General features: G+C 47.0%; 1 protein-coding gene across 13 annotated transcripts in view; it reads left to right on the top strand.

Annotated features, from left to right (window-relative positions):
• MEF2D (myocyte enhancer factor 2D) overlaps window positions 1–13,344 on the top strand; it is a 176,915-nt gene that overhangs the window by 58,734 nt on the left and 104,837 nt on the right. For 3 of the 13 annotated variants that reach the window (XM_043535007.1, XM_043535006.1, XM_037883483.2), the window contains exon 1: window positions 4,315–4,552. The exons of 8 other annotated variants lie outside the window; for them this stretch is intronic. The gene's annotated coding sequence lies outside the window, so the exon portion shown is untranslated. Of the gene's footprint in view, window positions 1–4,314; window positions 4,553–7,452; window positions 7,867–13,344 lie in introns of those variants that run through there. 2 more of the 13 variants (XM_043535004.1, XM_043535009.1) reach the window with 2 other exon arrangements.

Raw genomic sequence — 13,344 nt, 5'->3', positions numbered from 1 at the left:
GCAAGGTCAAGATGGAGGGCCTAATTCTGGTCTAAATGATACCGGAATAAATCATGGAGAGATGCCAGTGTAAGATCAGTATAAAGTATAACGAGACGGAAGATCTGCTGGATCGTAATGTGGTGTTTATTATTATTATTATTATGTGTTACAGAAGTGCATAAAGGCCTCAGCCAAGATCAGGACTAAATGCTGCACAGACACATAAAGAGAGACTGTTCCTAGCCTTGAGAGCTTACGATCTAAGGGCACGTCTACACTAAGGATGCTACATCGGCAGAGTGGCTGTGCTGCCACTCTGTCGCCGTAGTGTACACTCGTGCTGCCTCAACAGAAGGAGTTTTTCTGTTGCGGTAGGTAATCCGCCTCCCCGAGCGATGGGGAATTCCTCCATCCTCCATTCTACTCCCGGGGGTAGGTCAGCTTAACTATGGTGCTCGGGGTGTGGATTTTTCACACTCCTAAGCAATGTAGGCGTGTCCACCTCATTTTCAGTGTAGATCAGGCCGGGATGTAGAAAATAGAATCAGGCCGTATGACCCAGGCCTGGTCTACCCCTAAAACTTAGGTTGACCTAACTGCATCGTTCAGGGCTGTGAAAAATTTTGCGCCTCATGTGACATAGTTAGGTTGACCTCACCCCAGGGGACGTTGACGGAAGAATTCTTCCGGTGACCTAGCTACCATCGCTTCTCGATGAGGTGGATTAACGACATCGATGGACAAGCCCTGTCCGTCGATGCAGGAAGCGTCCACGCTACAGCGGCGCACAGCGCCAGAGCTGGGTCACTGTAGCATAGACACACCCCTCGATTCACAAAGGTATGTAGGTGCCTTGCTCCCATCGGATTCACATAGGGACTAAGGTTGCACAGCGGGTTTGTAACAGGGCCAGGAGCTGAACCCAGCTTCCCCATCCTATTTCTTACCTACCTGGCCATTCTTTCCATTTTTGTTGTGAATCCTGATCGGCACATTCCTTGTCTACGCTAGAAAGTTTTTGTAAGTTTAACCATACTGGTGAAACTAAACCGATAAACCCCTCCTAGTGTGGACGCAGCTACATCGGTATAAAAGAGCTTATTCGGGTATAGCTTATGCTGGTTCAGGAACAGCTGAGTGTACAGGTATAAGGACCAGTTAGACTGGTGTAATTGGATCCACATTAGGACTTATGCTGGCTAAAGTTAAATTGGTATAAAATCACCCACCTAACCAACCTAGCTATGTTGGTATAACTCTTCCAGTGTCGACCAGGCCTCGGTTCCAAAGTGGTGCTGTTTGGAGGACACGGGTTGTCGCCGGGTGCCCAGACATAGGCTTCAGTCATAGGGCAGAAGGCCCCAGGACCGGTGGCTGATACGCTTTATATTTTGGATCAGACCAGGGCTTTGAGCAGTTGCTCTAAGGCTGCAGAATGGCTCACTCAATGGGTTGATGCAGCAGGTTTGAGGTTGGAGGAGGACTTCTGAACAGTGCTGCTTTGAAACTCATACCCTTCCCTTCCCCAAGCCAGCCTCGCGGGAGGAGTCGAGCGATTATGTAAGCACGTTATTGACCCTGCCTCAGAAGTATGTGACCACCAATACCAGGGTGATTTAAAACCCCCATGGCCACGTCCTCGCGTTCTGGAACGCACGGCGCTGCTGTCCGCGATCAATAGGCACTTTGGGTTCCTGTGTCCAATGCAATTTGAGGTATGCCAAGAAAACCTCTCCTGCATTTTGTACCCAACCACTTCTGGTGCAGAAAGGCTCTCCGGGACAGTGACCTTCCTTGAATTGATGCTTGCACCTCTCCCTGCCCGCAGCACCATCCCATTGCAATCATGCTTGGGAAATCACGTGCCTGGTTGTACCATGCAGTCCATCTGCAGGGCCTGTGCTTTTGGCCTGTGCCAGTCCGGGAACAAGGCTCACTAAATGAGCCTCCCTTTTATACTGGATGCCATCAGCCTGATTCTCAAAAGTGCTGAGTCAGTGGGAGTGGTGGTTGCTCAGTACCCCTAAAAATCTGGCCTGATGAGGATATAGATTATGCTCAAACCGTATCCCACACCCTGCCCTTCCCAAACTCTGAGACAGTTAGGGTCCAGAGCTGGACTCCATCTCTAGTTTGAATGAATTCATGGTTTGGTTTAGCTTATGCAGTATCTGGATTGTTGTGTCCCAGGGTTGAAAAGGTGACCTCCAGTACGTAGCACTGAAAATAAGGGCCTGGTGTTTAAGGTTCTGTTCTCTAAGGAGCCCTGGATTCAATTCTCTGCTCTGCAGCAGACTCCCTGTGTGACCGTGGGCAGGTTATTTACCCGCTCTGTGCCTCAGTTTCCCATAAACTTTTTTGGAGCAGGGGCTGCCTCTTATATGTATGTCCAGCACCCAGCACAATGAGGAGCTGGTAGCCGATGGGACCGCTAAATGCTACTGCAAAGCAAATAGTAATACGGCATTCTATTAAAAAAAAAAGATCAATCTTGGGTTCTTTCCATTGGCCATGCAGAAACTTTCCTTTCAATGAGAAATGGCTTTCTGTCAAAAATGGAAATTTTCATAAGAGAAAAATCTCAATTTTTAATTACATTTCCCCAGTCTTTCCAGGAAAAAAGCCTTAGTCCCCCCAAAGCCCCTGGTGAGGTGGGCAATGCTTTGCTCTTTGGTGTAAGGGGCGGTGCTGTCCTCGCTGTTCGGAAAGATTCCTAACCAGTAAATCCTAATTTCATAGATGGGGAAACTGATTCACATTAGACAGGCAAAGTGAGTTGCCAGAGATTGCACAGCAAATCAGTGGTACGGTTAGGGACAAAACGCAGAAATCTGGATTCGCCAGCTTCACCTGCTTCAACCAGTAGACCATACTGCTCTCCCAGAGCTGGGAATAGAACCCAGGAGTCCTGAAAACCAGTAAGCCATCACATCTTCCAGAAATCAGACTGAGAACCTAGGAATCCTGATGTCCAGCCCCTGTACTCTGACTCCTAGACTTCACTTCTGTCACTCATCTAAGTAGTTTTCAGAGTAACAGCCGTGTTAGTCTGTATTCGTAAAAAGAAAAGGAGTACTTGTGGCACCTTGGAGACTAACCAATTTATTTGAGCATGAGCTTTCGTGAGCTACAGCTCACTTCATCGGATGCATACTGTGGAAAGTATAGAAGATCTTTTTATACACACAAACCATGAAAAAATGGGTGTTTACCACTACAAAAGGTTTTCTCTCCCCCCACCCCACTCTCCTGCTGGTAATAGCTTATCTAAAGTGATCACTCTCTGTACAATGTGTATGATAATCTAGTTGGGCCATTTTCAGCACAAATCCAGGTCGCCCCCCCCCCCCCCCAAACCCACTCTACATCTAAGTAGTGTAAGGCAAGTTTTGTCCTTCCAGTGCTTCCATTGCCATTTGGTATTTTGCAACTGACTGAGATCCATTTTCAAACCGCAGAAGGAAGCATCCTTTCCTAGGAAACGGCCTCTCACGCCGTCTTCGTCAGAAACTCTTGTCTACATGTGTGTTCCTACTTTAACCATACCTGTATCCTATCGTGGATGCAATTATCTCAGTACAAAAGTGCGTATATTGGTATAGCTATTCCTGTATAGGAAGGGGAATAAGCTATACTGGGATAAGGCACCTTTATATTGGTACAACTGTGTCCACGCTAGGGCGTTGAATGACTTTAGCTACACTGGTGTAGTTAAAGCTGTACACTTTTGTGTGTACACACACCCTCAGTGAGTCTCCCTGTGCTTGCGTATTTGTTTCAGACTAGTTTGAAAAGTCCCAAGTGTGCAGGCATCCTCTGGCTCTGACCAAGCCCCATGCGTCTGGATCACTCACCACCATTTACCCGAGTACCCTTTTCCAGGGCCCCGGGCCCTAGTGCAAATGTCCACCCGCCGTGCAGCGCAGTGGAAGAATCCGGCCCTGGGTGTTTATTTACCAGTTCCCTTTCCATCATGAGATTGCAGGAGCGAGTGGGCCGATAGAGACAGGACGGATTATGGTGCATGGAAGTGCAGGGGGCGCGCATGGGTGGGTGTGGACGTTGGAAGGATTTTCGGTCCAGGTAATGCTAGACTGCCTTGCTGTCTGAACTGCTAGGCAGCCCCCCCCCCCCTCCCCACACACACACACTGTGGTCACTGCTCTTTTGGCTGCAAAGGAAGCGAACCAAGCCGCTGCTTTCAACAGCTGTTTCCAGGCAGGCTGCTTTGGCTTCTCCCATCCCCCCCCGCCCCCCCCCCCCCCCCCTTGCGCTTTATCACCTCCCTCTAGTTTTACATCTGTCTCTGCCCTTTAGACAGGCCGAGTTCTTTCTGTCACTCTAGGACAGTGTTTGGGGAAAGGGAGGGGGGTTGGTTCATTCCCTCTATGGTGCTGTCAGTGACAGATTGGGGACAGTTGTTGAGGCGCTGGCGAGGGGGGGCGGGAGGAACACGGGACACAAGACGGCTTTCCTGCAGGGCTGGGACTGGCTCCCTTGTCGTCAGAGATTCCTTGCAGACATCCAGGGCTGAGCATACGTGGAAAAGGACGCAGCCATCCTGTCTCCTGTAAGTACCTCTCACTCTTTCCACTGGGGAGTTTAAAATTAGCAACTTCTTTTTAAAAAAACAACAACCAGGCTTTGCTTTAGCTTGACCAGCCCAACTGGGTTAGGGGTTGGGGTTGTTTTTTTTTTTTTTTGGTTTTGGTTTTAAGCTTGGATGATGCTCCAGTGGCCCATGGGGTTTAGGAGACAACTCAGCAGTTGACATCCGTGTGTCCTCCAACCGCCCCCCCCCCCGCTCCCCACCCGATCAGCTTTCAGAGAGACTGCCCTGTGCTGAGAAACCATGCTGTGTTCAGCCTTCTTATCTATTGTCACCCTCTGGTTTTGTTGCATTGTTTTTTTTAGCTGGAGGTTTTGTTGTTGTTAGTAGCAGTACCCCTGAAATAGACCTTCGGTGTGTGTGTTTCTTCTTGAGTCACTTTCTGAGCAAAGTCAGGAGCTAGTTGTTATGTGTATTATGGTAGCACGCAGATGCCCCACCAGGGATCGGGGCCCTGTTGTGTAAGGTGTTGCACAGGCACATAGCAAGAGACTGTCCTTGAAGAGCTTGCGGTCTAAATAGACCAGACAGACAAAAGGTGGGATGGGGAAACTGAGCCACCGAGCAGGGAAGGCTCTTGCCCAAGTGGGCCAGTGGTAGAGCCAGGAAAAGAACTCAGGTCTTGCGAGTCTTGGTCCAATGCACTAGCCACTTGGCCATGCTGCCTAAAAACAAAGAAAAGCCCAGCCATGCAGATAAGAATGTCGAGAGCTTGGATTCAGAATTCACATCCGAATGTTGTCCCTACCCCTAACTAAAAACAGGCATCCTGACATCCACAGAAGTTTGCATTGTGGGAGTGGGGTGCGGGGGTGGGAACCCCTTTTCTCCCAGAAAGAGGAATGCCGCTGATTTAAGAAGTCAAAGGGCTCCCATCTCTCAGGGACAAGGGTGTTTAGAAAGACTGGATTCAGCGGACACCCTTGCAGCACCTTTGTGTTGGCTCTGCTAGGAGGCTGGCCTAAAGCCCTCCCCCTGGGGAATAGCTCCTGCCAAGCACAGAGCTAAATCAGACAGCCCCTGCAGGAGTCTGTTCTGGGTAAGCAGGGAATGGGAGACATAGCTGGTGTGATTAGTAAATTGTAAGCTTTTGGGGTCAGAGACTGTCTTTTTGAAATCTGTTTGTACAGCGCCTAGCGCCGGGGGGGTCCTGATCCATGGCTCCTACATTCTATGGTAATACAACTGATTAATAATTATTATTAATAATAAATTCCTGGTTGCCACAAAACCCACAGAGTTATGGCAGTGCGGGAGGCATGTTATACTGTAGGCTGTTCGGGGCAGGAACCGTCCTTTCTTTGTAGGCGCATACAGCACCCAGCACCGTGGGACCATGATCCTTGATGGGCAAAGGGGGGGGCCTTTAGGTGTTTCTGCAATACAGATAATAAATTAGGGCAGCACTGGGAATCAACTGGCTCAGGAAGCCCCAGAATAGGGGAGATATAAGCTGCTTCCCGCACTCTCCATGTGACAGTGCAGGGATGAATATCTAACCTCAGCATGGCAGCTCTCAAACATAGTAAGATGGTCAATTTCAGGGCTGTGACAGCAGCCCGGAACATGCTGCGAAAGCAAACAGGAAGCAGGGCTGGGAGCAGCCCACTTTATTTACTAGGTTTTACCCAGGCTGTTTATAGTGGTTCCTCTGAGGTCTTTTTTTCTTTTTCTTTTTCTTTTTCTAACCCCCTTCTGCAAAAGCAATTGCACAGCATTGTTTTGTTTCCATCAGGTTTGTTGTATTGCAGAGTGGAAATTTACTCCTTGGGTGGGACGGTGAATGTGTCCGGAGCTGGATTTTTTCCAAAATTGCCCAGGTTTCCTAGAACTCAGCACCAACCATTGGGGGTAAGGGTTTCTGGAGAGATCAGCACCCAGTTAGGCACCGAAGTAAGGTAGAGATTTCAGAAGTGCTCAGCAGCCAATGTGCGGATATGAAGCTATTTCTGTGGGTGATAAGATGGGAGCTGAGGTCTTCTGAAAAATATGGCCCTGGATTGTTGTTGTTAATGACACCTAGCTCTTTTTGTCAGTGGACCTCAACACGTTTTACAAAGGAGGTCGCCATCATAATCACCCCCGTTTTGTAGATGGGGAAACAGAGGCCTAGAGAGGGGAAGTAACTGGCCCAAGGTCACCCAGTGGGTCAGAACCAAGCATCAAACTCAGGTCTCCTGAATGAGTCCCAGTCAACCATTGTAGCCACTTGGCCAGCGATACTCAGACTGAGGTGCAGCAGCCGCGAGTGGCTCTTTAATGTGTCCCCTGCAGCTCTTTGCAGCACATGAGATTAAAACATGTGATTTAGTTATTAAACAATCTAAGTTATGAACCAATCAGGATGCTTTTACTATGTTATTAACCAATTGTAACTGATAAAATAATAAGAATACTTGGTCAGTCATTTTGCTGTGAGAATTTATATATATATAGAGAGAGAGAGAGAGAGAGAGAGAGAGAGAGAGTAAATGAAACAATGAATTCACACCATTGTAAAAAGAAAAGGAGGACTTGTGGCGCCTTAGAGACTAACAAATTTATCTGAGCATAAGCTTTCGTGAGCTACAGCTCACTTCATCGGAAATTTGTTAGTCTCTAAGGTGCCACAAGTCCTCCTTTTCTTTTTGCGAATACAGACTAACACGGCTGCTACTCTGAAACCTGTCGCACTATTGTGGCTCTTTTGGGTAATATTGATTGCTAATTTGGCTCCTGAACCACTTGGAGAACAATGGTGCACCATTGTGCGAGGCGCTGTACAAACACAGAATGGTAGACAGTCCCTGTCTCGCAGAGCTGACAATCAAATAGAGACCGCAAACACGGGGTGGGGGGAAGGGGTGGAACGTACATACTTTGCATGGTCACGTGTGCTGAGTTTTTTTTTAAAACTTCTGGCCTAATCGTACTGGATCAGATAGGGCTGTTGGCTACCTGAGGGACTCCCAGCAGGCTGTTTTGAAAATCCCGTCTGAAAGCTGAAGGCTGATGGTCTCTGCTGCCTAGACCTATTCACGAAGCAGTTGCATAACATGTAGCAGAAGAAAAAATCATCCGGCAAGGACCCAGAATCAGGATGAAAATCTTCTAATGATGGGCCTGTTTTTCTAGTACCTTGTGCCGTCGTTTTGCATCTGTGCAAATTTGCGGAGATTTCCCCAAATTTGTTGCTTTAAAGAAGAGCAGGGGTCCTCTCCTATTCTGTTTTTTTTCACTTCCCCCATTACCATGGTATCTGAGCACTATCAAGCGATAGGACTGGCATTGTTCATGTGAGTCTCTTTCCTTCTTTTTTTTTTTTTTTTCTTTTCCTCACTCTAGGGGGAAAACTGTGTGTGGATTTTTTGGGGGTGTTTTTTGTGGAGGAGAGTTAGATTTTTGCGGGGGAGGGTGGGGAATTCAAAATTTCAAAACTCAAAAAAGTAATTGGATAGGTTGAAAAACTGGAGAGATTCCAACCAGCTCTCTGGTTCACTCACCATTTTTGTATCCCTTTAACGGTATCTGCTTAGAAGCCGGTGTAGATAAAGGGTTACAAACATGCCTAGTGTGGATGCAGTTATGCTGGTATAAAAAAGTACAGCTTATTCCCATAAACAGTGTGTTGGCTGGCTCCTGTGCATGATGTGCTGTATGCTTGTATCCGTGAAGACAAGGTCAATGCGCCTTGTGTGTGAACAGAACGTGGTAAATCCTGGCGCTCTCTTGTCTTGTCTAAGTGTTACTCTCTCTGTTAAGCCTCACGCTCTATGGGAAGCAGTATGGCCCAGCGGGTGGGGCACTGGGCTGGCAGTTGGGAGCCCAGGGTGCTAGTCCTGCTCTGTTTGCTCTGTGATCTTGTGCATGTCACTTCTTCTCTCTGAATCTCACTAGGTGGGTAATTGACGCTTGCTTCCCTTTCTAAAGCACTTGAGGGTTATGGTTGATTAGACCGAAGTTTTGTTGTGTCTTAATAATCTCACTGTTACTACTACTGTGAAGACTATGGTGGAAAGGCAACATAAAGAAAACCAAAGAGTATTCCACAGAACTTCAGACGTTTCTACCTCCAATGGACAGGGCACTGCATTGGGAATCAGGACTCCTGGGTTCTATACTGGCTCTGCAAGTGACCTTGGGGAAAATCCTTCACCTGTCTTGTCTTTTTAGACTGTTAGCTCTTTGGAGTAGAGGCTGTGCAACATGGTGATCTTGGCTGGAGCCTCTAGTCACTGCTGAAATATAAATAATAATAATGTAGATGTAAAAACCTTCATGAAAAACTAAAGGGCAAAAGTGCCTAAGAAGGAAAACAAGGTCTTGTTCAAATACTTTTCCCACCGCCCCCACTGCTCTCTGCCCCCCAAAAAATAACAATTAGACTATGGAACTCATTGCCACAAGAAGTAAGTGAGGGCAAGAATGTAACAAGATTCAAACAGGGACTGGACATTGATATGGATATCAAGAATATCCAGAGTTGTCATAATTAATGATAAACATTCCGGAGGAGATACTAAACTTCAATATTCAGGCTTAAACCAGAAGGAGACCAGGAGAAGACATGATGTGGGGGGGGGGGCAGGTTACCCTAGAGCTACTGCTGCTGGGGTCTTATACCTTCCTCTGCAGCACCCATAGCACCCAGGATACTGGGCAAGTTGGACCTCAGGCTGGATCCAGCCTAGGGATCTATCTGTTTTTATCTTTAAAGTGACTGTATCCATCCAAACGAGTTACTACATTTTTACTTAGAGCGACAGGAGGGGTTCTGTTCCTTGCTCTGCCATTGATCTTGGATACATGAATCTCTATTTTGTGCCTCAGTTTACTGAGTTTTGAGACACTTACAATGACCTTTCAAGTCCCTGTTCGCTCTCTTTCATGCAAACAAATAGAGCTGGGCACATTTTTGTCTGGAAGTTTTTTTTCAACAAAAAATGTTTTGTCCCCCCTCCCCCCCGCACACTAAATGAAAATGTTCAGAGCAAGTTTTCATTTCCATCCAAATATGTCTGGGGTTTTGAAAACTGTACATTTTTTAAATGAGCCTTCCTCCCCCAATAAAAGTCTATGAAAAATATTTTTAAATGAAAATTGTGTTTCTTTAAAAGAATTTTTTTTGCCGTACATATGTTTTCTGAGCAGCTCCAGTGATCAAGCACATCAGCCATAAATTTGCTCCTTTATCTGTCACCCTTAAATGACCACAACTACTTCTGAGCACCTTACAGCCTTTAAGATATTTATCCTCATAACATCTCCCTGAGGTAGGGCCATAATATTATCTCTGTTCAACAGAGACACAGAAAATTTCCCAAGATCACGCAAGAAGCCCATAACAGAGTAGAGAGCTGAAGGCAGGTTTTCTGAGCCGTAGGCTAACACCTTAAGCACTAGTAGACCATTCTTGCTTCCCTCCGTCCCGGCTCGAAAGGCTTTGCTATCCACATACCTGAGGCAGCTTTGAAAAGCTCAGCCCTTGATTTTCTCTTTCAGGCCAGTTTGTAAGCATATGCAGCCGTAATCCACGGCCATCCCATATGGCCGGCAGGTGATGCTTCCATATGGAGCCGCTCTCAGAATTTTCTCAGTTCATCAGCCCAAGCGCATCTCGCGTGAACTCCGCCATCCTAGAGTGCGGGGGTCTTCACCCCATGGATGTGAAGTCATGTCTTTTGATTTGGAAGCTGTGTAAAGGTTTATTCGGGCCTGTTGTGGGAGTCTCATGGATTTACGATACATAAAGCAATGTTGTTTCAAGTAAAGCCATTCAGTCTTGTGGAACTATATTTATTGGGGAGATGTCTGAAGGCCAAATTTCCTAGCTGAGTCAGTCCTGGGTTCCATTCCCAGCTCTGGAAGATAATAGGGTCTGGTGGTTAGAGTAGGGGACTGGGAGTCAGGACTCTTGGGGGGCCAGCTCTGGGAATGAATGTAGCCTGCCATGAGTCTATTTCTGGCTTTGATAGGAAGTGTGTCTATACAGGGGTTCTGTTACCAACTCTCTGCATGACTTTGGCCAAGACTCACGTGCCTCAGTTTCCCCATCTGTGCAATGGGTATATTTACCCTCCAAGGTACATTGACTGTGTCTGGTCAGAATTACGGCCACTCCAGCAAGATGTCCTTTGGCATTGGTTCAGCAGTGACTCAGAAGGATTAGCGCCACTTAATGAATCACTGTTTCCTCTGATTGCAGAGGCCTCCCTGCTGAATGCTCTCCTGGTGGCCCTGGTTTGCTGGTGGGAGCTGGCAGGATGACTGCCTGACTTCAGGCCATGAGAATAGTTCCGTCCATCCATGGCTCCCCTTAAATGCTGTGTTAGGGGATGTTAATATTCATAACACGGCTATTGCCTTTGCTGGCTTTTGGGATTTGAAGGGTACCATTTCCACTGGGGTGGGTGAAGAACTTGGATTTTTGCAAGAAGTGTCATGAACTGGCTTGTGTATGAGAGAGAGCACAAGCGCGTGGGAGAGCTGCCCTCTACTGGATGGAATCAGAACAGCCCAGCTATGTATCATAACCCTATACTGCTAAGCATTAGGGGTGATTCTCCTTTTGCTTAGATGGCAGAGACCTGCTTTTTTTGAGCAGTAAGATTAAGGGTCTAGCCTCCCCATCACCGTCAAGAACACACTACATGTTCATATGGTGCAGCCCAGAGGTACCTAGCGGGCCACTGATTTACATCAATAGTTTGCTAGGCTGCTTCTTCGGGGAAAAATTCCTTGCTTCTAAGAGGACTGGACAGGAATGGGATTAAAACACTTCCTTATAAAAGCAGATCTGGTCTGGGGTAGCCTTCTTTGCGAACAGGAAACATTATGCAGTGAGTCCGGATGAAATTTTCTTCGGTGTTGAGAGACGGGGCAAGCTTATTTATTTTAATTTTCACTTCCAGTTTGTCCCAGCTCAACCCATGTAATTTACAAGCAACAGGGCCAGTTATGCAGAGCAGGGGGGACAGGTTTTGTGTGTGTCTGTAGAATATGTTTCCTATGAGTGAGTGGCAACAGCTGATAACCAGCTGTCTCTTTGCATTTCGGTTCCTTAAAGAGCCAGGGCCTGATTCTCTTTTGCACCAAGCCTCCTTTGTATCAATCTGGCTTTAATGTAGGTGTCAGTTGACCCCTTTACATTGCCTGACTGGGTGTAAAGAGACCTTAGAGATGAGGATCAGTCCCCAGGTTCCCCTGTTAGCCTTTTGCTTGTAGACATATGTGCGTGGGGGCTGTTAACGAGTTAGGGGATGGAGCTGTATCTCTTACTGGCAGGTGGGAAGGGCCTTTGTCCAGGCTGGCCCAGGGATGTGCCTGTGAATCGGTCGCGTTCCTCTGAATGCGGTAATAGGCACGACCGAATGTACCTTGTCATGCAGTCACATGCCCTGGCGGAGCCATGAGTCATGCAGCTGAAGGCAAAAGGGACCCATCCCCTGGGCTCAGTTTTCCCTGCCCCTTGTGTGGTCAAAAGCACCGGTGGAGAGGGCGTGCCAAATGCTCCTTGATTTGGATTTGGTTCTATTCACCCCGCTTTTCCCTGGCTGCACAAGGTGCTGGGCAATGGAAAATCAGGCCTAGTATTGCTATTGTCAGAGAGCAGCGTGGCAGGAATCCCGATATCCACGCACCCCCAAAAGGGAAAGTTCAGAATCTAGGTACAAATTTTATGGCTGAACCAATAAATAAATAAAAAAATCTGGATCCATTGAAAATAGAGAGGTACAAAGCCAGGCTCTGAACTATGTGACTCCCACCCTAACTTGTCACTATGTTAACAGCAGTTGGTATTAGAATGCTAGTCCTGAGAGGTAGTGTGGTCTAGCGGCTAGGAGACTGGCTTGTGTGTCAGGAAAGCTAGGGTCTATTCTCATTGCTGCTTCTGGGTGAGGCTAGGTGGTTAATTGCGCCTCCGGTGCATTGTCTGCTTAGACTATAAGAAGCTTGTCTGGGCAAGGGCTGTGTCTGTGCAGCGCCTAGCACATTGAGAACCGCTACTATTTATTACTCAAATTATTAGTAGCATCTATGAGCCCCCGTCACAGACCAGGACCCAGTTGTCCTCGGGGCTGTACAAAGACAGTCGTTTCCCCTTGATCTTGGTTGATCATCCTCGGTTCCACTGCAGTACAAAAAATAATGAATAAATCAATCAGAAACCGGATCCCCTTTATTTACAACAGCTCTGCCTGCTGGAAATCTTCACTCTCGTGCCTAAAGGAACTCTGTGTTTTAACTTCCAGCAGCGCTGGTTCTACAAAATCTCTCCGTACATAAAGTGAGGCTTTGAACTGGCAGTGTGTGTGTATAGGGGTCTGAGTTGATTAGAGGATCAGTGCATCATAATGGGGGAATGGAGGGAACTATGTACACTTCTGTATTTCATTTGTGTGTATGATCTGGATTGATTGATCAGTGCTTCACATACGAGTGCAATTAACATTTGGGTAATGCAAGTAAAAACCCACAGCCCCATGATGTTTATTATTGTTATATTATTGGCCAAGATTTTCAAAAGTAACTAAGGATTTTGGATGCCCATCTTGAAACATATTAAAGATGCCTGATTTTCAGAGGAAATCCAGAATGACATGGTACCTCTAAACTCCTACCAAGCTCCTCCTCTCCAAAAATCAAAGCAGAACTTTGAGCCTGAAAATGGAGACGTGCCAGAGAGGCTTTGCTATTTCTGTTGGTTCTACATGGTCAGATACGGAGGTGATGGATCGCAGTATAGAACACAATGATTGCTATTATTTGTACAT

The sequence above is a fragment of the Chelonia mydas genome, chromosome 24 (assembly GCF_015237465.2).
Source record: "Chelonia mydas isolate rCheMyd1 chromosome 24, rCheMyd1.pri.v2, whole genome shotgun sequence".
NCBI classification, from domain to species: Eukaryota; Metazoa; Chordata; order Testudines; family Cheloniidae; genus Chelonia; species Chelonia mydas.
The sequence above is the reverse complement of the archived record's forward strand: the minus strand, read 5'-3'. Positions and strand labels throughout refer to the sequence as shown.